The sequence below is a fragment of the Saccopteryx leptura genome, chromosome 3 (assembly GCF_036850995.1).
Source record: "Saccopteryx leptura isolate mSacLep1 chromosome 3, mSacLep1_pri_phased_curated, whole genome shotgun sequence".
Classification (NCBI taxonomy): domain Eukaryota; kingdom Metazoa; phylum Chordata; class Mammalia; order Chiroptera; family Emballonuridae; genus Saccopteryx; species Saccopteryx leptura.
The window spans coordinates 208,317,710-208,343,916 of record NC_089505.1 but is presented as its reverse complement, the minus strand read 5'-3'; the positions used below and the strand labels follow the sequence as shown (position 1 = coordinate 208,343,916).

Genomic DNA, 26,207 nt, shown 5'->3' with positions numbered 1-26,207 from the left:
TGATGTGGGGTGGTGCAATCCCATCACGTCTCTGATAAGTGACTTTGTATTAGAGACTTCCCTATTTTGTATATTGGATTAAAGATTTTGATTTCTGCACTATAAAGTGGGGCAGACTGGGAGTTTGCTCTCTCAGTTCCTGAGATTAGCATTAGAGCAGAGAGTAGGTTGGAGAGCAGAGTAAGGCCACGTGGAGGAGAGGAGAGGCAGCCAAGATGGTGGAGTGCTGAAAGAGAAGCCAGTTAGTGCAGAGTTTGTGTAGAGAGAAGGAGATGGGGAACAAAGGAGAATGAAGCTAGTGAGCTAGAAACCTTTAATTCTAGGAAACTCGGATAAGTCAGTAACTTTGTGAGCACTGAATGAGTGGATTTTGGAGACCAGTGTGTGTTTTTACTTGTCTGCTGGGTGCAAGCTAGGAATAAAGCTAATGGTCCACCAGTTTTGGGCTCCATTGTTTCTTTACCGACTGTCCGAATCCAGTGCGAACATGCATGGACCAGGTGGTTGTGATGGTGGCCGTGGATACTGGCTTAACATTTGGCGTAGTCTGTGGCAGGATTCAGAGATTGGTATGGAGCCGCCACCCTTGATGTGCATGGTAGAGGACTGGCTGCTTTTATGGTTCCCCATGGCTGTCCTTTTGGGGGCTGTAGGCTGGCTGACTTTTACAGCCATGTGTGAGGAAACCAAGAGCTCTGTGGAAGAGGCTGCCCGGGACCTGCAAACCGAGCAGTGGAAGGAGCTGGAGCAAACGTGGGAGAAAGAGATGTCGACCCTGGAGCTGAAGCAAGCACCAGAGGAGGCCGACCAGGTTCGCGAGACTCATTTGGAAATGGAGCAGATGCTGGAGAAGGAATCACAGGTTCGTGAATTGGAGATTTCCCTGGACGTTGTGGAGAGCCAGCAGCGGCAGGAGGCTGGGGCTGAGGCTGGGTCCAAGGCTGCAAAGCTGGCAGCGGAGCTGGTGTTTTCAGTTCCTCTTTGGAGGATGAGGAGAATCGGCCTGGAGTTGTAATCCACGGCCTCCAGAAGATGAGAGCCCAGCAGCAAGGAGTTCTTACTACGGCCCTGGTAGGTGTTGGAATCCATGGGAGTCCGAAAAGACCAGAGTAACAGGCTTTATTGAAAGGAAGAAAGGAACCCTGCTGGGCACTTCTCCGGGGAGAAGGGCACTGGTTACAGATTATGAGGTGAATTTTATAGGATTTGGGAGAGCCTGAGGGGGTACTGAGTCAGAAGTTCTGGTATGTTCCCTTTTATGGTTTTAGGATTTCAGCTTTCTGGAATGCTCCTTCTTGGGGCAGTTGATTAGCTTTCTGGAAGTTTTCTGCTTCAGGGGCAATTATCCAGTAAGTAAGGATGAGGTCAGGCAGCCAGGTGGGACAACAAAAAGGCAGTTGGAATTTCATATATCTATCATTTCTCAACTCTGTGATATGATAAAAAGGAAAAGAGGTGGGGGAAGGAGAGGATATGGGGTTCAGGAAGGAGGTTTGTCTCAGACCGGCCATCTTCTGGAGCTACTTCCTGCTGTTATCCCTGTTGGGGGCCTCCTTTGTGAACCCTCCCCCGGGGGGGAAGTTGTAGTAGGAGTTGTAAAAGCATTTGATTGTAGGTAATCCTGGAGATTTCTCTCATTCGAGCCTGCAGGAACTTGATAAAGAAAGAGGCAAGCATTAAAATTAGGCACAGAATTAGGATTGGTCCTATAATTGGTGCTAGCATTGAGAACAAGGGGTTTTTCCACCATTGTTCAGAGTAGGGGTGTTTTTATAGGGTTCCAGATTTTTCTGTTTCATGAGGGCAAGTTTCAGAGTTGGTGTGTAGGGCTAGGTAGATTTTTCCAATTTTCTGATTGGCGAAGGTCTGCATGAGGTTCTGTAAGAAACTAGTGAACAAACGTAAGAGGCAGGGTCAAAAAGTTAGAAAAATAAATAGGAGAGTGAGTGGACCAATGAAAGGCAATAGTCAAGACGCCCAGTTTGTGCAAAACCACTGATTCCATGTTTACGAATTTGCTGGGCTTCAGAGAGAAAGAGAGAGAGAGAGAGAGAGAGAGAGAGAATAAGACAGGGCAGTGGCCAGTCCCCCTGCCCCTAGACCTGTTCCTGTAGAGATTCCTAAGGCAACAAGAAGAGGGATTACTTGTACAGCTCGTTTGGTCCTTAGATTGATGGGCAGTGTACTAAGAACTGGAAGAGGCTCATGGGGTGGGATTAGGTTGATATTTGGGGTAAGATAGATTAGGGTACAGGTTTCTGTTCAATTAGTAGGGAGATATATATAGGTGTTATGCCATTTTTCTACTTTAGCAGCAGTGGGAGTTGTCAGGATTACAGTGTGTGGACCTGTCCACGTGAAAGTCTGTCCTTGGGTGATGTACTACTGGAAGCGCCTCTTGGACAGTCTTTGAACAGTTTGCTGAGTAGCCTGTAAATCCTGTAAGTACTTAGGGAAAGGGTGGTTACATTTCTACACTTTGCAGCTAGAGTTTAAGTCCTAGTGACCACTGCTTCTAGCTGGAATTAGCAGCAGGTCCCAGACGCTTTATAAGCTTTTCAAGATGGCAGGGAGTTGTCAGCATAGAGGGGAGGAAGAGAGAAAGCAGATGGATGGACAGTGTGAGCAGCTGGATGGAAAGAAGGAGGGTCAGTATGTGCAGGAGGAGGAGGAGGAAGAGGTTGAAGTGCTGGTGGTGGCGCCACATGGTCAGAGGAGTCAAAAGATTTAGAGCTCTGAGGAGAGGGGAGGGGGCGAGGGGTAGTGGAAGGCACAGTCAGTCTCTGAGGAGGGGGAAGGATGGGTCGAAGAAGAAAAAGAGACAGAGCCACTCATCTGTAAGGAGGGAGGAGGGATTTAAGAACACAGTGAAGAAGGGAGAGGCCCCTGGCCAGCAGGGGAGGAGAAAGAGAGAGACTGGTATTTGCAAGTGAATGAGCACAGGTTTCTGCGAAGGGAGGGGGCTTTCTGGAAGGGAGAGACTCGAGTGGAAAAGATGTGCAGAGGGACCAGAGAGGGGTCTGGAGAGAGGGGTGCCCCCGGGGGTCAGGCAGGAGGGGAAGAGAGTTGGGAGTCCACGGAGAAGAAAAGATTAGGAGCAGAGGTTTTAGGTGAGGTTTCTTTGGCCAAAAAATGGCCTGCGTGTAGAACAAGCAGTACAGAGATTAAGGACAGGAGTGAAGGTAGAAGAAAGCCTGCACATAAGGAATTTCTTTTTTTTTTTTTTTTTTTTTTTTTTTGCGTTTTTCTGAAGCTGGAAACAGGGAGAGACAGTCAGACAGACTCCCGCATGCGCCCGACCGGGATCCACCTGGCACGCCCACCATGGGGCGATGCTCTGCCCACCAGGGGGCGATGCTCTGCCCATCCTGGGTGTTGCCATGTTGCGACCAGAGCCACTCTAGCGCCTGGGGCAGAGGCCAAGGAGCCATCCCCAGCGCCCGGGCCATCTTTGCTCCAATGGAGCCTTGGCTGCGGGAGGGGAAGAGAGAGACAGAGAGGAAAGCGCGGCGGAGGGGTGGAGAAGCAAATGGGCGCTTCTCCTATGTGCCCTGGCCGGGAATCGAACCCGGGTCCTCCGCACGCTAGGCCGACGTATAAGGAATTTCTGATGTCCTCCCTGTCCGGTGGCAAAAGTTGTCAAGGTCTCACAGGATATTGTAATTGAATGTCCCGTTTTCAGGCCTGTGGGAGTCATTGTCTAGTTTATATTGTGCCAGGCTGTATGGCAAAAGAAAATGAGTAGAAGACAGCTCAACGGGGTTTGGTCAGACAGCTTCTACTCTGAAGAGCCCAATGTGGAGATTAGTGATCTAGAGAGGGTGTCCCTGCCTCCAATCACAATCTCAAAGGAGAAAGCTCTCCTGGGAATGTGGAGTTGTCCTACCTTGGAGTCATCACTGCCCAAGAAAAAGCTCAAAGAGAATGTGGAGGGATTTGGCTAAGTGCTTAGACTTTTGGAATGTGCTGTCCCTGGAACAGAAAAATGGCAAACCCCTCAAAATGTGAGGCTGACCAGAGAAAGCCGTCTGATGATGGATTAGGGACTTATGGGTCGAATTAAAGCCAACTGGGAGAGGGAAGGGAGAAACTCCTTACCTTTCTGGTCCAGCAGGGGTTCAGGACAGGGACTGATCACCAGCCAATCAACCTACAATTACACATCCAAATAGAATCAGGGAGTAAGCCCGGGACGAGCTGCCACTGCCCATTGCTTCCCTGGTTGTAAGTTTGGACGGCAAAGAGGGATTGTCCAGGCAGTTAGTACCCTGTCCTGGGTTTTGGCACCAAATGTTGAAATCCATGGGAGTCCGAAAAGACCAGAGTAACAGGCTTTATTGAAAGGAAGAAAAGAACCCTGCTGGGCACTTCTCCGGGGAGAAGGGCACCGGTTACAGATTATGAGGTGAATTTTATAGGGTTTGGGAGAGCCTGAGGGGATACTAAGTCAGAAGTTCTGGTATGTTCCCTTTTATGGTTTTAGGATTTCAGCTTTCTGGAATGCTCCTTCTTGGGGCAGTTGATCAGCTTTCTGGAACTTTTCTGCTTCAGGGGTGATTATCCAGTAAGTAAGGATGGGTCAGGCAGCAAGGTGGGACAACAAAAGGGCAGTTGGAGTTCTGGTAAATTCATATATCTATCAGTAGGTCTGTGATTTTAGGACATTAAGGGTGGATGCCATCATGCTCTCTAGAAAAGAGATGAAAATGCTGACTGCCATTGCCATGTGCTCCTCTTTGGGACAGTGTAAGACCTGCCAGGATGGCAAGGATGAGGGGGTGGCTGAGGCCCCATGTGCATGGACTGATTTCCTGGACTACGACCGGAGTGGGCACTGGCTCCTATGTTGGATGGACTTACGGATTTTGGACAATGTGAAATACCCTGATGGGGGTGGGGGGCGGCTTTGTTGGAGGCCATCCCCTGCCCCGGGAAGCTTTTCAAACAGCTAGAAAGAAGTCCAAGGACATTTTGCACTTTTGGCAAAGTGCTCAGAGACTGGTGAAATGTACCTTTGTAATTGTTGAAATTGTATAATTTGTCATGTTGTTGTAATTTGTTTAATATGCCTAATTTCCTTGCACAGGGATGCCAGTGCTGTAGATTGTGGGTAGTAAAGTGAGCATAGGTGTGGATTGTTGGGCAGAAAAAATATATTATGCTCACTTTGTTAAAGATGGCGCTGCCCACATGGAAGCCTGTCACCCAGGTGATATTAATGTGTGTTGGGGGCGGGCTGTGGGCAGGCAGGATCCTTGTAGCCTGGGGCTTGGTTTTAGGACTAAGCCTTTCCCACCCTTTTTGATGTGGGGTGGTGCAATCCCATCATGCCTCAGATAAGTGACTTTGTATTAAAGACTTCCCTATTTTGTATATTGGATTAAAGGTTTTGATTTCTGCACTATAAAGTGGGGCAGACCAGGAGCTTTCTCTCTTGGTTCCTGAGATTAGCATTAGAAAGGAGAGCAGAGAAAGGCCATGTGGAGGAGGCCAGAAGAGGCAGCCAAGATGTTGGAGTGCTGAGTGAGAAGCCAGTTTGTGCAGTTTGTGCAGGAAGAAGGAAGGAGATGGGGAACAGAGGTGAATAAGTCTGGTGAGCTAGAAACCTTTGATTCTAGGAAACTCAGATAAGTCAGTAGCTTTGTGAGCACTGAATGTGAGTGGGTTTTGGAGCCCAGTGTGTGTTTTTACTTGCCTGCCGGGTGCAAGCTAGGATTAAAGATGATGGCCCACCAGTTCTTGTCTCTGTTGTTTCATTACCATCTGTCCAAATTCGATGTGAACCTGCATAGGCCAGGCGGCTGTGATGGTGGCTGCGAATACTGGCTTTACACCCATACCAACTTTTCTATTATTCCCTGAACATATATATTCTCTGTATAGAACATTGGTCATTTCCTTGACCAGTGAAATCCCTTTTATCTATTTTTCCTCTATAGAATTTATTATGGACCCTGACTGGTAAGCTCAGTGGTAGAGTGTTAGCCTGGCGTGTGAATGTCCTGGGTTCAATTCCTGATCAGGGCACATAGGAGAAGCAACCACCTGCTTCTTCACTCCTCTCCCTCTCTTTTCTCTCTTTCTCTCTTTCCCTCCTGTAGCCATGGCTCGATTGGTTCTACCAAGTTGGCTCCAGGCACTGAGAATGGCTCCCTGGAGCCTCCACCTCAGGTGCTAAAAATAGCTCAATTGCCAGGCAACATTCATATATAGGCAGAGCATCACCAGTAGGTAGCTTGTTCGGTGTGGATCTTGGTGGGTGTGTATGTGAGAATGTGTCTGTCTTTCCTCTTCTCACTTTAAAAAAGAAGAAGAAATTTATTCTGGACTAGATAAATGACACCTCCTCCATGAAACCCTCTGAGATTGCCCCCTGCTATGGGATTTCATGGCTTACTGAGTGTACCAACTACCCTGTACCAACTACAATATCCTGTGATTGCCTGCACTTAGGCCTCACACGCCACTCAGTGACCTACATCTCATTTTATGTTCAGAGCATATTAAGTCATAGTGATACAATAAATGTATGCTGGATTTATGAATAGCTCAGCCTAGCACACCTCCACCAGGAACATCACAACCAACAAGGGAGCTCAGGCACCATACTGAGTAGAGGACAAGGCCTTTCTGTCACCATGGTGGCCCTCTTGAAGAAGGTTATCATATGATATTTATGTAAGTGGGGAGAACTACCTTCACAGGAGAGCAGGTATGGGTGAATGAAAGGCCCTTTTGTTGTGCTCAGAGCCAGGGTGGTTTTGGATATGTAAGCTAACCTGCAATACAGCAGGGGGTGGGGGTGAGGAACTGTGACAAAAGCAGGGACCAGCAGGATGGTGGAGCTGAGGACCACAGGGGGCCCAGACAGTGAGAAGTCCCCAGTGTGGGGAAGGCTAGGAACAGAATGTCAAATGTTCAATTTAATGCTGTGGGATTGCTTTTAGAGTTGCTAGATTTAGGGAAAAAATTGAGGGACATACCATAAAAAAAATGTCTGAAATTAAAATTTAACTGGGTGTTATGGGTAGTAACTGGAAATATTTCTGCCATGATAGAAACCCCTCTATAGATTTAAAGTCAAGGTTACAATTAACATGTCTTGTATGATTTGGGGTGTTTTGTAGAATTGTGTCAGAGGATGAATTTGGGCTCTGGGACCACGGGGCACAGGACCAGGAATAGTACAGGAATGCAGGGTAATCTGCAAACCAAACACATTCAGTGGAAGCAAGAGTTTAGATTCAGAGGTGACAACATAAGGTAATCTTGGGAAAATCTTAGGAAGGACTTAGAACCTTTCACAGGCAGAGAGGGAGGGCTGGGAGCAATCTTATCTAGGTAATCTGTAGAACTCAAGGGAGGGAAAGACCAGGCAACACCTGGATGAGACTTAGAACACCTGAAATGCTCTGAATAGAGTCAGAGGAAATTTATTCTCTTCCCATCATCCCTCACCTCTATGAGGAGAGTTTTAGATTTAGAATCCACAACAAAGCAGCAAAGTTCTTCAGCTAAGAGTCAGGGAGCGCAGACCTTGGCGGGAAGAAGGTGGCTCTTCTCCTGTGTGCTGTGGCTTAGAGGGTCATTGATGGCGTAGAGCAGCTGAGAAAGCCCCAGTCGGCTTTTCCGACATACACACTGGAGCAGGGGCTGGGTTTTCACCAGGCTCATTAGAACCCCCAATGTAAAGACAGTGTGTGAGGAGGGGCTCAGTGCTCCCCTTCCAGCTGTCAGATAGGTCTTGGTGGAGCTGCTGGACCCCCAGAGCCCTGGCAGCCTACAGAGGAGTCCCCTCCACATGCCAGCACTAGCTCAGGGGCCTCTTCTGGGGCTGAATGTTATCGGGAACCAGCCTGTGTGGTGTCCTCACTACTGCCTGTGGTTAGCATGTCCAGTCGCGGTACTGGGCTCCCAGAGAAGGACACTCTTTGGGAGGCTTGGAACCCCCAACCCTGCGGCCCTTCGAAGCTCACTGCTTGGGGGCGAGACAAGCTATAGTCCAACTCTGCAGCCTGGACTGTGAGGCCCAGCCTTGGGTTTAAGCCTCATCTCCAGGTGCCCCTTACTCCACCTGTTCCACAGCAATCCACCCCACCCACAATGGGCATCTCTTTCTTGTTTGAACACACCAGCCGTATCCACACCTCATACTTTCCTACAATGCAGTAGTGTTAAGACAAGGCCACAGATTCTCTAACTGTCCTCTCTTCAAGAGTTGGACCTTGAGACCCCTTCCCTTCTGTGTGGGCTGGATTGGGACTCCCTTCTGACAGATGGAATAATGTAGAAATGACATCATGTGACTTCAGAGACTAGGTCCTAAATGCACTGTGGCTTCCTCCTTGTTCTCACTTATCACTCACTGTCAAAGCCACCTGACATGTCACGGAAACTGTCAAGTAGCTGATGCAGAGGCCTATGGCTGAGGAACTGAGGCCTCCAACCCACAGCCATCTAGGTACGAAGGCTTCTGCCCATGCCCAGGTGAGTGCGGAGAAGCCATTCTCCAACCTGAGCAAAGCTTCCATGTGACTGTAGACCAGACAGCACCCTGTCGGCCATCCCAGCAGACTCTGGGCCAGACTCATCTAGCTAAGACACTTCTGAATTCCTGTCCCACAGTCAGTGTAAGATAAGAAGTGTTTTGAGCATGGCTCTGGCCTGTTGGCTCAGCGGTAGAGTGTCGGCTCTACCAGGTTGGAAGTCCCAGGTTCGATTCCTGGTCAGGGCACACAGGAGAAGTGACCATCAGCTTCTTTCCCCTTCTTTTCTCTCTCTGTCTCTCTTTTCCCTACTGCAGCCAAGGCTCTACTGGAGCAAAGTTGACCCAGGCACTGAGGATGACTCCATGGCCTCCACTTCAGGTGCTAGAATGAGGGAGCAATGCCCCAGATGGGCAGAGCATCGCCCCCTGGTAGGCATGCCAGGTGGATCCCAGTCAGGTGTATGCGGGATTGTGTCTCTCTGCCTCCCTGCTTCTCACTTCAGAAAAATACAAAAAAAAGAAAAAAAGAAATGTTTTGAGTTGTGAAGTTTAAGGCACTGTGTTAAGCAGCAAAAAACAACTAATACACACCTGCTTTTTCCAGGACTTAAACAGCCCCTCCTCTACCTGGCAAACATTTCCTCATTCTTCAACATACCATGTAAATGCCACTCCACCTGCGTCCCCTTCCACAGTGCTCGAGGCCCAGGGAGCCGCTGTTTCTCCTAGACTCCTCCAGCAGTGGTATGCATGTCCATTACAGCCCTTACCACACTGAATCACAACTATTTGCTTACTGTCTCTCTCTCATTGGAATCAGAGCTTCTTGAGGGATTATGTTTGATTCGTATTTATATCACTGATGCTTACTACAATGGTAACAATTAATATCTAATTACTTAATTTAATCAATTGATGCAGAGATAGGCTGTATAGCATGGTGCCTTCTTCTTTAATTTATGAAAAGATTCTACCTGAGAAATAGAGTTGACTTGTTATACTCCTTACTAATTGATGGTCTTGCTGACATCTTTATATGGCTGTCATATTTTTATGTCATTCATTAGCTTAGTCAAAAGGGGTTTGTTGGTTGTCTCTTTGGTCCAGGGGCCAGGAGCAGGTACACTGTGACAGGGTGATCCTTCAGGCCTGAACTGCCCAACACATTAGTCATTAGCTACATATGGCCATTTAAACTGAAATAAAAAATTAGTTTCTAAGTTGCACTAGCTCCATGTTAAGTGCTCAGGAGCCACACCTCACCAGTGGCTACCATAGTGGATGGTGTAGATCTAGAATTTTCATTGTTGCTATAAGTGCTATTGAACAGAATTGACTCAGAAGACTCTGGAGGTACATTATCTAAGGAGGGTCTAAACTGAAGCAGTGACAGTGAGATGGAGGGCAAAGGTCTCTCCCAGAAGCAATGTGATTCAGGGTGACCAGAGGTAGGTGTATTTAGAAGCCTTCGATGTTTCTCCCAGCCCTGAACAGGGGACGGTGGAACCATGCACTAATATAGTACATATAGGAGAAGAGAAAGGATTTGGGAAAAAGAGATAAAATCAGATTTGGACCCAGGGAGTGACAGGTAACAGTGGGACAGTCCAGTGCCTGGGCAGCTGTTGGCTCTCAGAATGGGATCTGTGGGTCTGTGGAGAGAGAGCTCCAAGGACTGGGCAGCCGCATGGGTGGGGGCTGGCACTTGTCTGGCCGAGGGCACCCAGGGAAAATGGGCAGCATGACATGGCCAGTGGCAACATCAGGGCCTGGGGGCTCTGGCATTTAGGGCAGGGTTTTCACACTGTGGGTAGGTCCTAAAGAGAATAAGTCTCCACCAGCCTTCAAAAATAGTATCGAAAATATTAGTGTCCTGAGCATATAACTTCGGTAAAGCTCTTTCCTGAAACTTCTGTTGTGACTGTATCTACATGTGTGCATATATGTATACTAGGTTGCAAGGTAAACTCTATTTTTGGGTTGTGCTCCAATTAGTTTGCATGCCACTGATTTATAAAATGAGCACCCAGATTATCACATGGGGCATGGGAACTGGGACAGTGGCCTTTTGTTCATTATCACCCGAAACTCTGGCACATATAAATACTCAGTGAAGACATACTTTGTGCAAGAACAGAGCTAGAGGGGAAGAGATAAGAGGGGAACAACCCAATGTCAGGTGTCAGACATTTGGCAACATGCAGAGCACGTATAGCCTTATCTCCAAAATGTCCGTGCACTGGCAAAGCAGAGGCCAGACTGCACAAGTAAATGGGAATTGGGGAAGAGAGATGGGACAGGTGACAGTGTAGACAGAAAGGCATTTGTTTTGTAGTGAAGACATAAAAGTGCTATATGTACGAAGAAGAGATTATATAGGAAAGGCATGTTCTAGAACTGCATTGTCCAATAACAGAAATGCTAGCCTCATGTACCTATTTAAATAAGTTAATGACATTAAAATGCAGCTCCTTAAGCACAGTAGCTAAGTGGCCACTGTACTATGCAGTAGTCAAGTGCCAAATGGCTACTGTATTGCACATAGAACATCCCCATCATTGCAAAATGTCCATTGGCCATTGCTGCTCTAGAGAAGCTTTAATTCATCCTAACTGTGCTGGACTCAGTGAAACAAGCCTAGGTTAAACCAGTGCCTCGGGCCCCACCCCATCCACTACCTCCCACCCAAAACATTCTCCAAACCCAGCAGGAAAACTTTTGGGGGATGACAGTACCATCTCTACACAACAAAATCACATTAGGTCTTAGTGAATGAGAGGTAACCCTGGGAGAGGTCACTGGGGACAATAGGGAAGCTGCTGGACCTCAGAATGTGGTCTAAGGGCAATCTGGGAATTCTCTGAATTCATGATGTTTTCTTACCAAATCCAACAGAGGTACATGACCACTAGAAGCCCTCACGATTGCCCGACTGACTACATAGGAAACAAAGCTATAGGCTGGGGAATAATGACCATAAGTGTGGAGGTATCATCTGAACAGGAAATATTGGGGCATTCAGGTGAGGATCATGATAGCAAAATTCCAGCTCTACTAAATTCAAGTGACTGGCAGAGAGCCAATAAATGATGTTTATGATTCCTGTGTGTAATTTTCATGGTTTTTATATGGCACCTTAATAACAAAAAAGAATGTGGTAGAAGACTGAAGTGTTCTCCATCAGAGCTATCCACTTAGAAATAAGTCAGACAAAGAGAGACAAATATCATATGCTCTCACTTATATGTGTAATCTAAAAAACAAAATATATAAACAAAAAAACAGAAATAAACTCATAGATTCATTTTATCTGCATGTACCTGTTTAATTTTTCTAACACCATTTATTGAATAGACTGTCTTTACCCCACTGCATGTTCTTGCCTCCTTTGTCAAATATTAATGGACCATAAAGGCATGAGTTTATTTTGGGGCTCTCTATTCAGTTCCATTGATCTATATGCTTGTTTTTATGCCAGTACCATGCTGTTTTGATTACTATGGCCTTGTAAGTATAGTTCGATATCAAGTAGTATGATTTCTCCAACTTTGTTCTTCTTTCTCAAGATTGTTGAGGCTATTCAGGGTCTTTCTTTGGCTCATATCAATTTTTTGGAATATTTGTTCTAGATCTGTGAAATATGCCATTAGTATTTTAATAGGAATTGTATTAAATCTATAGATTGTTTTGGCTATTTTGGCCATTTCAGTGATGTTAATTCTATTCATCCATGAAACAGTGTATGGTTCTACTTATTTGTATCTTCCTCAATTTCTTTCTTTAATATCCTATAATTTTCTGAGTACCGATCTTTTACTTCCTTGGTTAAATTAATTCCTAGGCACTCTATTTTGTTTTTGTTGTTGCAATAATAAATAGGATTGTTTTCTTTATTTCTCTTTTTGTTAGTTCATTATTGGTGTATAAAGTGTCACTTATTTCTAAATATTAATTTTATATTCTTCTACTTTGCCAAATTCACTAACCATCAGAGAAATGCAAATTAAAACCACAATATCACCTCACTCTGGCTAGATGGCTATCATCAATAAATCAACAAACAAGTGTTGATGAGGATGTGGAGAAAAGAGAACCCTCCTGCACTGCTGGTGAGAATGCAGACTGGTGCAGCCACTGTAAAAAGCAGTATGGAGTTACCTCAGAAAATTAAAAATGGAACCGCCATATGACCCAGCAATCCCACTTCTGGGAATTTATCCAAAGAAACCCAAAACACTAATTCAAAAGAATATATTCACCCTTATGTTCATTGCAGCGTTATATACAATAGCCAAGGTCTGGAAATAGCCCAAGTACCATCAGGAGATGAGTGGGTAGAAAGGCTGTGTTACAGATAAGTTATTTCTACTCCAATAAAGAAGGGATTTAAAGCTGGTGCTGGAACTATTTCTGAACTAGTTTCTGGTGAGACAACTGAGGCTCATAAAAATGAAACAACTTGCCCAAAGACATGAAGATGACATATTCAAAACCCAGTGCAAATGAAATTGATTCCATTTCATAACAATTGGATCTTACAAACATGCTGTTGAATGAAAGAAGCAAGGGCTAAAAGAATAAAATTGTGAATTCTGTCCAATAAGTTCAAAAACAGGCAAAACTAAACCAAGGCACTTAGAGGTACACACACAGTGGAGAAAACCACCAAGAAAGGGGGGAAACGAGAGCATCCCAAAGGTCAGGAGCACAGCACCCTTGGAAAGGGGAGAGTGGGGCAGAGCTGGGTTGGGGGTGAGGGTGGGAGGGCTGCTACTGGAAATGGTAGTTATTCTACCAATAAGGAAAAGTTAAGTACAAATCTTCTCATCCTGCTAATTCCAAAATGACTTTTTAAAAAGCTCCATCCCTTGGATTTACCAATCCTGAATCAAATCCGGGGCCCTCACAGAGGGAAAGTGACTTTTGAGAACTGATCCTCAGGCTGTGGTCTGGGGGTGCTTCTGCCACCAGGGAGGGTACGCAGGCTGTGGACAGCTCCTCTGGGTGCTGACTCCATTTCCCTTCCTCTCACTTTGCAGGGATTTCAGCATGGTCCTGGGGGCTCTGTGCAGGTGGGTCAAGGGTTTCCAAGGGAGCAGTCAGCCACTGAGCAGGACTGGTGGCCCCCCATCTGGCAGCACAGCTGCTCGACTTCCAGCTGCTTCACAGAGGTGAAGCATGGGGGTGGGCACCCCCATGGGCTTCATTTGAACAATGGCTTTGATGCCAAAACAGAAATGCAGAACATCTCTGCGGTATCAATTTGCCCACACTAAGTAATGGACATAGAATTTAGAAATACTAGAATCACTTTTTATTTTTTAAAATCTCTATTCCAGACTCCTCATTAAAAAACCAACAGAGTTTTTGCAGTTTTTTGAGGGACAGAGGTTTGGGGAGTTGACTGTAAGCTGACTTATCCCCCCACCTCACTTGTTCTGTGAAGATGCAAAAAGCTAAACCCTTCCCCACACCTCCATGTTAGCTGTGATTCTCATCCTACCCCCCATGTTCCCTGGAAAGACTGGAGGCAAGTCTCTTCTTTGTGTAAAGTTAGGATGTTAAGTATGGTGGGGGTTTTCTTGGGTTGCCTTGGAAACATAATCAAAGATCTCATTGATTTGCTAATGGCCCACTTTGCCCTATAAACAAAGCAAGATGCGGCTTTGCAGGGCCCTCTGTTGCAGCTATCAACTTCGCAGAGCCCTCCCAGAAGCCATTCTTTTTAATTCTTTAAGCCTATTTTCTTAATTTCGCACCATTCCCACTCAGGACCTGGAATTACTGGTCACGGTGGTTCACAACAATTAAGCACTGTCCTTCAGGCTTCCCTGCAGGGGTCCCCAAACTTTTTACACAGGGGGCCAGTTCACTGTCCCTCAGACTGTTGGAGGGCCGCCACATACAGTGCTCCTCTCACTGACCACCAATGAAAGAGGTGCCCCTTCCGGAAGTGCAGTGGGGGGCCAGATAAATGGCCTCAGGGAGCCGCATGAGGCCTGCGGGCTGTAGTTTGGGGACCCCTGGCTAGACACTGGGCCCTGAGGTCCCGAGTCTTGCTCCCTGACTCCCCATTTCCTCCCTTCCAACCACATCCTCCCCAGCTCTGGGCTGAGGGAAAAGCTGCTTCCTTGGACACAGGGACCAATTCCAGTGATGCTGACTCACCCGGTGGTCTTCAGGACAGAGGTGGCTTCTAGAAGGTGGAGTCCCCCAGTCCATACTGGAAAGGGCAGACAGTTGGGCCACTGGAGAAAGGAGTTGGGGACCCATCGCAGCCCCTGCGGTCTGGGTTCCACCCGGCTGGGCCCTGTGCTGCCAGGTCTGATGGCCCTGCTCTCAGCTTGTCCCAATGGGCGCAGGGCTGCTGGCCTCCTGTCTGACCTGCTGGCTTCCAGAGCTGCTGACACAGGAGTCAATCACTGTGCAGGCCGCCTGATCCCTGCCCTAGCTAGTTGGGCACAGTGAGGAGCAGTCATATGATGGCTGGGAGCCAAGCGTCAGCGAGCCGAGGCCCAGGCCATCAGCATGGAAGGGGCCGTGTGCAGGACTGCCCAGCGCGATGGGAACGGGAGGTGGGACCTTGCTCAGAGCTAGCCCCAGCCCTACTCTCCCTCTCAGAGGACAAGCGCCCTCCAGAGAAACTTGCCGGCTATGGCTCTGAAACTAGTAGACAGCATGTATTATATAACCAAAGGCAACTGTTCTTCTCGGCCTCAGGCCAAAACTTCATTATTAAAAACAGCTAAGGCCCTGGCCGGTTGGCTCAGTGGTAGAGCGTCAGCCTGGCGTGCAGAAGTCCCGGGTTCGATTCCCGGCCAGGGCACACAGGAGAAGCGCCCATCTGCTTCTCCACCCCTCCCCCTCTCCTTCCTCTCTGTCTCTCTCTTCCCCTCCCGCAGCGAGGCTCCATTGGAGCAAAGATGGCCCGGGCGCTGGGGATGGCTCCTTGGCCTCTGCCCCAGGTGCTAGAGTGGCTCTGGTCGCAACAGAGCGACGCCCCAGAGGGGCAGAGCATCGCCCCCCTGGTGGACAGAGCGTCACCCCCTGGTGGGCGTGCCGGGTGGATCCCCGTCGGGCTCATGCGGGAGTCTGTCTGACTGTCACTCCTTGTTTCCAGCTTCAGAAAAATACAAAAAAAAAACAAAACCCAAAAATAAAAACAGCTAAGACCATTTACTGAGTTATTACTACATTCCAGATACTGCTAAGTGCTTTATGTACATATCTGGGTCAATCCAAGTTCATCTTACCTAAATGTTAAGTATTTTTTCCTTTTTACTGATGAGCAAACTAATACACATGGAGGTTTGGTAGCTGTCAGAATTACTGTGTCAATACAGGTGAACGCGGGAACGAACGGCCCCATCCAACTCACTGAATTATCAGCAGCCATCACACTGCGGCACAGGGCAGGCCCACCATGACGCTCACCTGTGCAACCTGAGGTCCTGCACAGCCCGCATTTCCCCACAGCCACGGTTTCCAGCTTTCACATGCTCCCCACCCTCATCAATCCCCCGACTTTCATTTTCTATGGGGACTTCCATGGCTTGTCTCACACAGGGTCCTCAGCAAGTTCCCAGGATAGTTCTAACTTTGGGGGACCCCAGGATTGTTCTCAAACTTCAAGGACCATCTATATGTGTTTGCATTCATGGCTACAGTCTAATATTTGATGATCCTAGTGATATCTCTTGAGTTATCAAGAACAGATACAATTATGCCTGTGATCTGTGTGCCTTGGACAAATACTTCATCTCTTTGTACGTGTCCTCATCTATGAAATGGTGACAATACTTGTACATACTTCACAGGGTTGTTGTGAGAATTAAACTAATTAACCCATGTAAAGCACTTAAAACTGTGCTAAACTCATTTTATTATTTTATTATTATTATTATTATTATTGGTATTGTCATTTTATTACTCTTACTAAAGCAAAAAAGTATGCAATGAATTTAGAAATAATTTATCAAGAAGGTAAAATTTTGGAAGTGCTGGATTCTGGTCGTGAGAAACAGGCTAGCCCAGCCACTCTTGGCATCTGAGAGGCCGGATAACCAGAGAGGTACAGCCCTGTAAGGCCACCAGAGATAAGAGATAAAGGACCAGGGAGTCATTCCATTAGCCTGATCTTTCTTGAATTGCCAAAATATATAGGTTTCCTAATTAGCAATATCCCTCCTTCCAGGGTCTTAAAGAGATCGAGTAATAGAGGATGCTTTTAATTTGAAAAACAGCATTGATAGTATAATCTCTTTCACCAATAATTTCATTGCTCCTCCCTCCCCCACTCCTTTGCACACTGTCCAAAGACAGAAGCTGGCTCTGGCCTTTGGCTGACATGGGATGCAACCTTCACTGCTGAGGCTCCATCATGCAGTCCAGTTCTGGAGAGGAGTGGGCAGATGACATGGACGTCTTTCGGGGGCTTCATCAAAGCTCAACCCGCCACAGACTGCACAGCTGTGCTCAGTATATTTTAGTTATTTCACCACCACAAATGCTGTAGGTTCTACCTGTTCTGAACACAGCATGAATAGAGAGATTTATTGTTATTGATAATTGGTTTAATTCAAAAGAAACCTTAATACATGTAAGAAAACTACAAAAATCTGAACCTACACAATGGAATGAAGTGTGCTGAAAATGACAATTGCATGGCTTAATTAAGATTTTTTTCTTATTATTTAAATCTCTTCAAAATAAACTTTCAGGGGCCCTACCAAAAGGAGGTCACATTGGGATAGTTAAACAAGGCAAACGAAACATGAGCATGTATCTCTGACTTCACTTCAGTCCCAGTGATAATGACAGAAAAAGAATAAAGAAGGCCAATGTTCACAATGACAGTGAGAACGGGAGAGGGAAGGACAGCTGTGAGAGCACCACACACTCTTCTGGAAGTCGGGAAGTGGTTCGATGATAGCGACTGAATTGGCAGGCTTCAGAGAGCCGAAATCAGGGCTGGGGAGGGGAGAAACAAACAAAAAGCTATACGAAACTCAAAGCCTCAGAAAGGCTTAGGAATTAGAGCCTTTGAAAGTCAGAATGTGGGCTGGACAGAAAGCCAGAGGATCTGTAAAAAGTCTTCATAAAGAGCTGCACTTCATAAAGAACTCCTTCCCAAGCCTGCGCTGTTTGGCAGCTGCGCCCGCCTCACCTGGTGGATGATGGAGGGTGAATTAACAAGGCTCTGGATTTAAGGAAACCAGACACAGCTAAGGGGATGCTGAGCCACCACTCTGAACGTGGATATTAAGTGCAAATCCACACAGTTTACCATGATTCAGGCGGTGACAGTAATCTTGAGGCCCACCAGTGGAGGTTAAGATGTAGAGCCAGGCTCTAGGAGCTGGAGCCCAGAACTGGCCAGCCATGGGGGACATGGACTCAAGCCTAGAAGCCCAGGTCACCTTGGGGAGCATCCAGGACTCTGGATGTTGTCTTTTGTTTATAATTCTTGTTCTTTCTTTATTTACTTTCCTTTTGTTCTCTTTAAAATGTCTTTTTTTTTAGATGAAAGAAGGGAGGAGAGTAGATAGTGAGGCAGACTCCTACATTCCCCCTGACCAGGATCCACCAGCAACCTTATCTTGGGTTGATGCTTGAGTACTGAGCTATTTTTAGTGCCCGAGGCTGACCCATTCAGACCAACCGTGCTATCCTCAGCACCCAGGGCCATGTTTGAACCAATCAAGCCACTGGCTGCGGTGGACAGGGGGAGAGAAAGTGGAAGGGGGGAGAGAAGCAGGTGGTCACTTCTTTTGTGTGCCCTGACTGGATATTGAACCTGGGATATTTATATGCTGAGTTGATGCTCTATCCACTGAGCAACAAGCCAGGCCCATAAAAGGTCTTTTTAAAAATTCAGCTTGTTTCAACTGGCTCTGGGAAACCAAGAGTGTTTAGTGGTGCCCCTGAGGGGGCAGTCTGCAAAGGAGGAGCAGCCCCTGGGCCAGTGGGGTAGCAGGGTCAGGAGCGAGAAGGCTCAGATGGGCAGGGAGAACAGCTAGGTCATTTACTCTTCCTGCTGGAAGATTCTTTCACAGTTAAAACCTCAAGACTGGGGATAGTACTATGGAAGTGAAATCTTTCACCAGCACCGTCTGAGCAGACTTCATATCTTGGACTCAGTTTTGCTCTATAAACCACAAATCCCCCTGATTTTAATACTATTCAGTACACGGTTCCTCCCCAGAAACAGTAATTTATTTTTTCAAAATCTGAAGTAAACATGCAACGGTTTAACAATAGTCAAGTAAAACCACAAAAATAAAACTATCTTCTGCACCCTGATTTAATAGCCCAAGAAAATGACAGGCAGATTGGTTTCTCATTGAATTTATGTGGGCAATTCTTTAAAAATTCAAGCCAAGTCCAAGTGTAGACATTTGGCTTATGGGTCTGATGTTTCTGGTCACATTTTCTTCTTGTTGAAAATTGTGACATGTGATCCCATTTTCAAGTATTTTCAACTATTTTGACATCCTCTGGGATGTCATCTCCTGTGACTAAGCCCCCAATTTTCCAGCTTCTAAGGGCCCTCTGATGGTCCCTGCTCCTGTGGAGCATCTCCTCCTTAACCCTCATGGCTGTGGTGTCTAAAGTCTGGAGAATTATTTGGGAATGAGCCCCTGACCCTACCCCAGACCTAGTGAATCAGAATGTGAGGGTGAGATCTTAGGAGTCTGAATTTTTAACTAATGCAGTAGGTGATTTCAATCAGGCAATCTGAGGACCAAAATGCAGGCCCCTGCTTTACTGGAGGGTCACCCTGTGTAAACACACACACACATACACACACACAAGCACTCATAGATGTGTCTACACACACACAAAGGCGATCATTTAGTACCAGTATCTTTACTAACGGTATCTCTTTTAATCCTTACACCAACCAGAGCAGGTAAGCATCCCCATTTTTACAACCAAGGAAACAGATTAAATACCTACCAAAGGTCGCTGAGTTGGGAAACGGCAGTGCAAAGTCCATCTGTCTCCTCAGCCCTCACGGTATGTCACTGTCGCTGTCTCTTTCCTCGGGAAGCACAGACACCAGAAGGAAGCGCAGACAGACAGCAGGAGGAAACTCATTGTCCCTCAGATACTCTCCACATGGCTTGAGCCTTCTTGACTAATCCTTGCCAAGGTTGAGCCTCTCTCATTATGTCCCCCTCTATCACCTTGTCCTCTGAACACCTGAATGGCCTGTAGAGTCCCACTGACTTTGTTAGCACCCTTCTATCCTTCGACTCATTGTGGAGAACATCCATAGTTTCCACATATGGGACTTCCACCTGCCTTAAGCACCTGGCATGGCAGGCTGTTGTTCTTCCAAAGCTCTGACAATCTGTGTGCCTGTTGCAGAAACACACTGACCTGGGGAAGGAGGTCCGAGCCAGGCAGGACCGACCCTGTGGAACCCAGCCTGGGGATACAGTCAGCGACTGCCTCTCAAACAGCCCAGGACCCTACAAGAAGTGGTAAAGATTTCTGCGGTCTGGTAGTCAGCCCCCAGGATACCTGCACTTGCTTAGCGGAGCACCTTGGAACCCTGAGTGTCATGGGCAGGAAGGGTGCATTTGACTCAACACTAAGAGGTATGACTTGAAAGTCCCAAACAAAGTGTCCCAAGTTTTAAGGAGTTTTAAGGAGCAGAACCAGCCTGCCTAGGAGGAGGTGTATTATTTAGGGGCTCTATGAAGAACTGAGAGAGGGAGTTCATATTTTTTGAGAACATAGAAGAAATTGTGATGGGAAGAGGGGCTTCCCCAGCTGGGCAAGAGGTGTGCTGGAAGGCGGACCAAGAGGACTGCACGGGGCGGAGGTCAGTGGTGCTCATCTGGCCGGAACCTCCAGGTCCAGCTTCAGCTGTGGTGACAGCAAGTCATGCCAGCAGGTGCCATGGGCAGCCACACAAGACCCTGAGGACTCTGGGTGGAGGGAGTCAGCAGGAAGCCAGTAGCACACAGGTAATGGGACTGGAAGTCATCTAGCTGAGGGCCATTAGGGGTTGGGGGAGTCAAAAAAGAGCAAGAGTTTTCCTGTGTAGCAGACTGTCGTCCTGGCCAGGACTGGCTCGTCTGTCCTGTGCCTGTGTACATGCCATCGGCAAGTGACAGTGAACTTCACATTTCAAATGGTTGGAAAAATCAAAATAATATTTTATGTTATATGAAAATTACATCTAGTTCAAATTTTAGTGTCCCTAAATAAAGTTTTATTGGAACACAGTCATGCCAATTTATGTACGTATTGTCTACGGCTATTTTTGTGAGAACAAGTGTCCCACTCTGTGACAAGAGACTATACAGCCTACAAAGCCCAAATTATTGACTCTTTGGTCCTTTAAGAAAAAGATATTAGAAGAACCCTTAAAATATTCCCAGTAAGTAATGTATTGAATCAGTTTCTGCGATGGCTGAATCAGAACCTCACTCAAGCTACCCCCACGTGGCTATGCAGTGTCTCCCTGACTTTTCCCACAGGTCCTAGCTGCTGATGCTGCTAGAAGTCACTGGATGTTCTTTGGGTGGGGAAGCACTGGTCTGGCAGAGGAAACACAACTGTGCGAGGATGTGAATGTGCCAAATCCCAGACAGGCAAAGCCCCAGCTCCAGGGACTCTGGTGAGGGACTGTGGAGGGGCTGGCCCCAGGGCTCAGGTGGGCCAGAAACATATGAAACAGCAGCTTTGGAGAGAGATGTGCCCCTTCCCTGCAAAGTCCTCTTTGTTTATCAATACCATTATGAGAAATGTGCACATCCCAGCAAAAACCCACAGGTCACACATTCACAAATGAGCATGCCACGCTGGAGCAGGAGTGTTCCGGGCCTTTTCAGCCTGCAGGTTCTCATTCCTGGGGCAGGAAGCTGTTTGGTAAAAGAACAAAGTGTCTTCATTGCACAGCGAGAGACCTGCTGCCCCCAGAAGGAATCTCATTTTCTGCTCACCCCCGGCGCAGGAGTGGGGGACGTTGTCTGAAGTTCTGGGGAACTGCGTGAGTTGGCAACACCTCAGAAGTGAGGCTAATTGGTTGTTAGTTGGAATTATAATGATATTGTAACCCCTGAGCCAATGGGCCATCGGGCAGGCTGCCAGGACAGAGCACTGGCCAGAGCCCCAGGCTCCCAGCCCAGCCACTGGGCGTGTTCCACACCATCTTGGCTCCAGGTATGGCATTGTTCAGCCCCGGCTGTGTGGGTTGCTTAACCTTTCTGAGCCTTGGTTCCTTGTCTGTTAAGTGGGAGGTGGGGTGGGCAGAGAAACTGCTACACTCACCTGGCAAAGTAGTCATGAGCATTAACAATAGTATAGGTGAGGCCCTTCACTGGCCCTGTCGGTTTCAGTAAGTAGTAGCTAGTGTTACTCTGTGTTTCCTGATGTCTGACAGAGCTGAAGAGTCTGTGGCACCCATATGTTAGTGCTTGTAACACCACTTAGTTTCTCTTAGCTCCACAAGCAGATTGTAAACTCCTGGAGCACAGAGGATATCAAGGTTAGATACCATCTGTGAGCACCTAGCATTGGGCTTGGGGCTTCAATGAAATATCGTGCCTCTTGAATCCCCAGCAACCCAAAGCTGATGGGCGGTGAGTAGGCAGGGAGTAAAGGCGCTGCGTTCAGACCTCTGGCTCCAAAGTGCCTGCTGCCCTCACTGTCTCTGATACTCTGCCCCTCTGGAGCCCCTCCCCTTTGATCCCTGTGTCCTGCTGGGTACCTGGGCACAAAACTGGTGCTCAGGCAAAAGGCTGAAAGCACTACCCATGGGGCCTTGGAACCCGGAGCTGTGGCGTCCAGCCTCTGGGTTGGCATTTCCTGAAATAGAGGCTGCACCCAATTCAGCAGCAGCCAAAATTCAAAGGCAAAGAAAGACTCGTTTTCCTTTCAGTAGTATCTAAAGGGGGCTGGAAAATTAACCTACCGAAAAGCTGCCTCTGCTACCAGGGCTGGAGAGAGGGGCTCTTCTCCTGTCCCCGCGCCCACCCTGAAGGCCGAGGAAATGAACCCCTCACATTGGGGGACAAAAGGTACAGGACAGTCAGGTGCATGGCGTGGACCTGAGAGGAGGGAAGAACCACAGACACTGGTCATTTGCGGGAGGCCCTGATAACAGGGGTGGCAGAGGAGCCAGGCTGCCAGGAGACACTCCTAGCTGCCCAAACGGGCTTCTCCAGCCTCTGGCACACAAGGGTCAATGTAAAGATGCTATTTAAAAAAAGCCTTTGCCTAGCTGTAGTGTTTACTTAAGGATAAGATGGCCCAGCTTCCACTATATTTAGTGCATGAAGACCTACAGGTGTTTGACTCTAGGGAACTGCTTCAAGTTTTGCTATTATTTTGAGTCCCCTCCCTTCTCGGTTTCATTATTCCGGAGCTGGGCAAGCTGGGTCGCTGACCCTGTGCCTCCCGAATGCCCTTCCTTCTCCAGCCTGCAGGTAGTGTCCCTACCTTCCATTATGTAACTTCTAGGGATGCTGTTTCCATTTCAACCCTAATTTAAATTTTTATGCCAACCTCAGTCCACAATAGGCTCCCTATGTTAGCTTAGTCAGTCGGCTTAATTTTTGTTTTTGACTAGAACAATTGAATCAGTTCCTTTGGCCTCCAGTTTAATACTCTGTTTGCTAACCATAGATCGGGAGGTGTGTTCATTCCTCTTCAAAGGCTCCTGTCAGAAGGCGGATGTTTGTCTTGTGCCTCGTCCACATGCTACCTTGCAGAGTACACGTGGAAGGCAAAGCAGCATGTAGCAGGGGGCTAAAAGCTTGAGCTCTGAAGCCAGACACCCTACAGCCAGTACTGGCTCTGCCACCATATTGACACTTGGTCTCCTCTGGACACCTGATGGTCCCATCTCTTTGCTGTTGGGAAAGTAAATGCTAATGGCTAGTGCAGGACCTGGCACTCACTTGGTGATATTCCCCAAACAAGTTAGTGGGCCTGCAGGAGGTCCCCCTACCCCCCCGCCCCGTCCCCACCTGAATCACAAAGGGAAGGTTGTCTGAGAAAAGCTGCTGCCCTGTCCAAGGAATTCCTTTCCTGTATAAGGGGAAGCAGATCTATTACCAGGCAACTCAACACTCCTCGGCCCTCAAGAGGGACCAGCACAACAACACTTATTTGTGTGGGGGTTTATGAGTTATAGAGTGCCCTCAGGGTTGTGCTAGTGAAGAATGGGCCTTGGAGTTCGGTTGTTGTGCACAGGGCTGCCTTGCACAAAATACATGACCTTGGGAGTCGCCAGAACACTGCTGCCCACTGCTCAGGCTTCGGAGGCCACGAGCAGCACACACGGGACGTGTGGCTGGGAAACCCAAAAGCCTTAACCAATGTGAACTATAGTCCCTCCATTTTCTCATGGCTTTAGCTTCCAACAGAGCCCTGAGCAAAGGCTCACACACAACCCATACTGAAAGTACTAAAATTGTTCAGGAGAGTCTGGCCAGAGTCACTGTTGTGCTCTCTCTCTCTCTCTCTCTCTCTCTCTCTCACACACACACACACACACACACACACTATAGCTGCAGGTGAGCATCTGAAAGAAGCCAGGTGACTTGCTCCTCACACCTTCTCCTAGGGCCACCTTTAAGAAATTTCCTCCAGTAGAAGGCAGCCTGAGTGGTGATGGGCTTCAATGAAACATCCTGGAGTTGGTAGAGCTGTGGTAGTTGTGGCCAGACCGGTCTAGCAGGCTCACTATGAGCCGGGCAAGGACTCGCCCCTCAAGCATGCCCGGCCTCCCTGGCTTCCTGAGAGTGTTCCCAGCATCTGCTCAGACAGCGTGCCAGGAGAGTGGCTGAGACATATGGCTCATCTGCCAGGGAGCACCAGCTTCTAGACAGCATCTACACCTGCAAGAGGTACACTGACCGTGGTCCAGGAGGAAGCGTGGGCTCAGATGGCAGGAAGCCAGCACTGTGGACCCAGCTCTGCTGTTGTCACCTGGGGCAGGAAGTCACTTGACCTCACCAATGTCCCCCTCAGCTTTTGAGCAGGGGTGGAAGGTGGACCAGACACTGAGCACGATGCCATCCAACATCTTACTATGTATATCCCAGACTGGCTCCACCCTTACCTGCCTCTTCTTGACCTTGCTCCCCTCAGAAACTGTGTGGTAAACCCCCTGAGGTCCTGCTAATGCTCTCAGCATCTTCTAGCAGATAGCAATCCCAGTTACAACCAAATATGTTACTATCCCACCAAGTCACTATTTGGACAGTGAAGGGAAAAACAACCCATTGATTGAAAACATACTTCCAGAATCCTGGAGATAATGGTGCCAATGGGCACACTGCTCCAATGCAGAGGTATTGCTACTCGATGACACAGGAGAAGTTCTACTAAAACATCCGAAGAGAACGTCTTTTAGAGGTACTAGGAGAGTGGGTGGTTCGGGAGAATACACTGGAGTGTGAGGACTGAAGCCATAAGAACTGACCTTGATTAGGAAGTTGTGACCAATGGTGTCAGTGTCCAGGAGGTGACTGCTCATTCTGAAGAACTGGGTGCCACCACTTCCCACGCACATCGATCCACATGTAAATATTGGTCTGGACAATGCCTGGACTAAAATGTTTTCTGGCACTACAATAAGGCATTACAACACACCCCTGTTAATATCCAGGATTTAGCGTTCTGGTTGCTAGTGGCCCAAGTCCAAGTCCTTTAGGGACAAAAACACCCAGTTCACCATTAGAAGCACCAAGCCTCTGCCAGTTGTGCGGAAGGACAGGCAGGGGAAACGAAACCAACAAGTGCTCCCAGTCTAGGTAAAGAAGTGATACAACCTAGCTAACGCACCAATAGAAACAGCAGGTCGGAGAAGGGAGGGTGGGTTTTTAGGTAGGTGGGTGTTTCCAGGCTCTCTGCATGGACAGGTGCCTGGAAGGAGCTGTGTGCTCTGGAATGGGAAGGCAGATTGGAGCTAGCTGTGCAGGACTCCTCACATTTCTCAGTGCGACATCTACCCTTGCACAATAAGGTCTTTGGGTTTTAATGTTTGGTGGGGCAAAGGCACATCTGTTTTAGAAAGAACCTTTGAATGAATCAAGAAAAATGAGGGAGGCAAGTGACAAGACTCATGAAATAGCCCATGCAAGTGCTAAAGGCAATATCAAAAGGGCAGAATTGAAGACCACTGCAGAAGGAACACGCAGTGACAGGGAGGAGGAAAAGGAACCTACAGTTGGCTCACAGGCAAACATAGCAGGTCCGCAAAATCGCTCTTTGATTTGGGTGCACTTCTATGATCATGGAAGGGGAAGAGAGTCACTTCAACCTTCCCAAGCAGTTCCACCACAGGTCAGGCACAGTGCTAAACCCAAAGTCCAGCCAATGCAAGGAGACGTGACAACAAAGGAAGTCAGCTCTAGGGTCAAAGATGCAGCAGAGATGGTGTGAGCGGGCTTCAGAGAAGAAAGGGCCACTGAATAAACACTCTCGGAGGAGGCGATCTGGAGGAGGACCCCACACCGACAGGACTCCAGGCAGCACTCAGCCTCAGACTGAAAGGCTTGAAAAGGAGCAACAGGCAGGTTGAAGACAAGGGGTGAAGGATTTTTATACATAGACATTTTTTTATGATAGTTACAGAAAATACTGTAGGAGATAAAGAAATTCAGCACAGAAGAGAGGACATGGAAGGGGCAGGGCAGGGGCGCAGAGGTGCTGTGAATTGAACCAGAGGGATCAGGAAGCAAGCTGATCACCA

The 26,207-nt window shown here is 47.7% G+C and overlaps 2 long non-coding RNA genes across 2 annotated transcripts in view; both read right to left on the bottom strand.

Annotated features, from left to right (window-relative positions):
- The window catches only part of LOC136400491 (uncharacterized), a 353,174-nt gene that overhangs the window by 314,647 nt on the left and 12,320 nt on the right, over positions 1-26,207 (bottom strand). The gene's annotated exons all lie outside the window — the stretch shown is intronic.
- On the bottom strand, positions 226-15,100 carry LOC136397788 (uncharacterized). The gene is made up of 3 exons (XR_010749920.1): positions 14,657-15,100; positions 4,099-4,150; positions 226-1,653 (listed from the first exon to the last, which is right to left on the bottom strand). It is a non-coding gene; the product is annotated as an uncharacterized lncRNA (long non-coding RNA).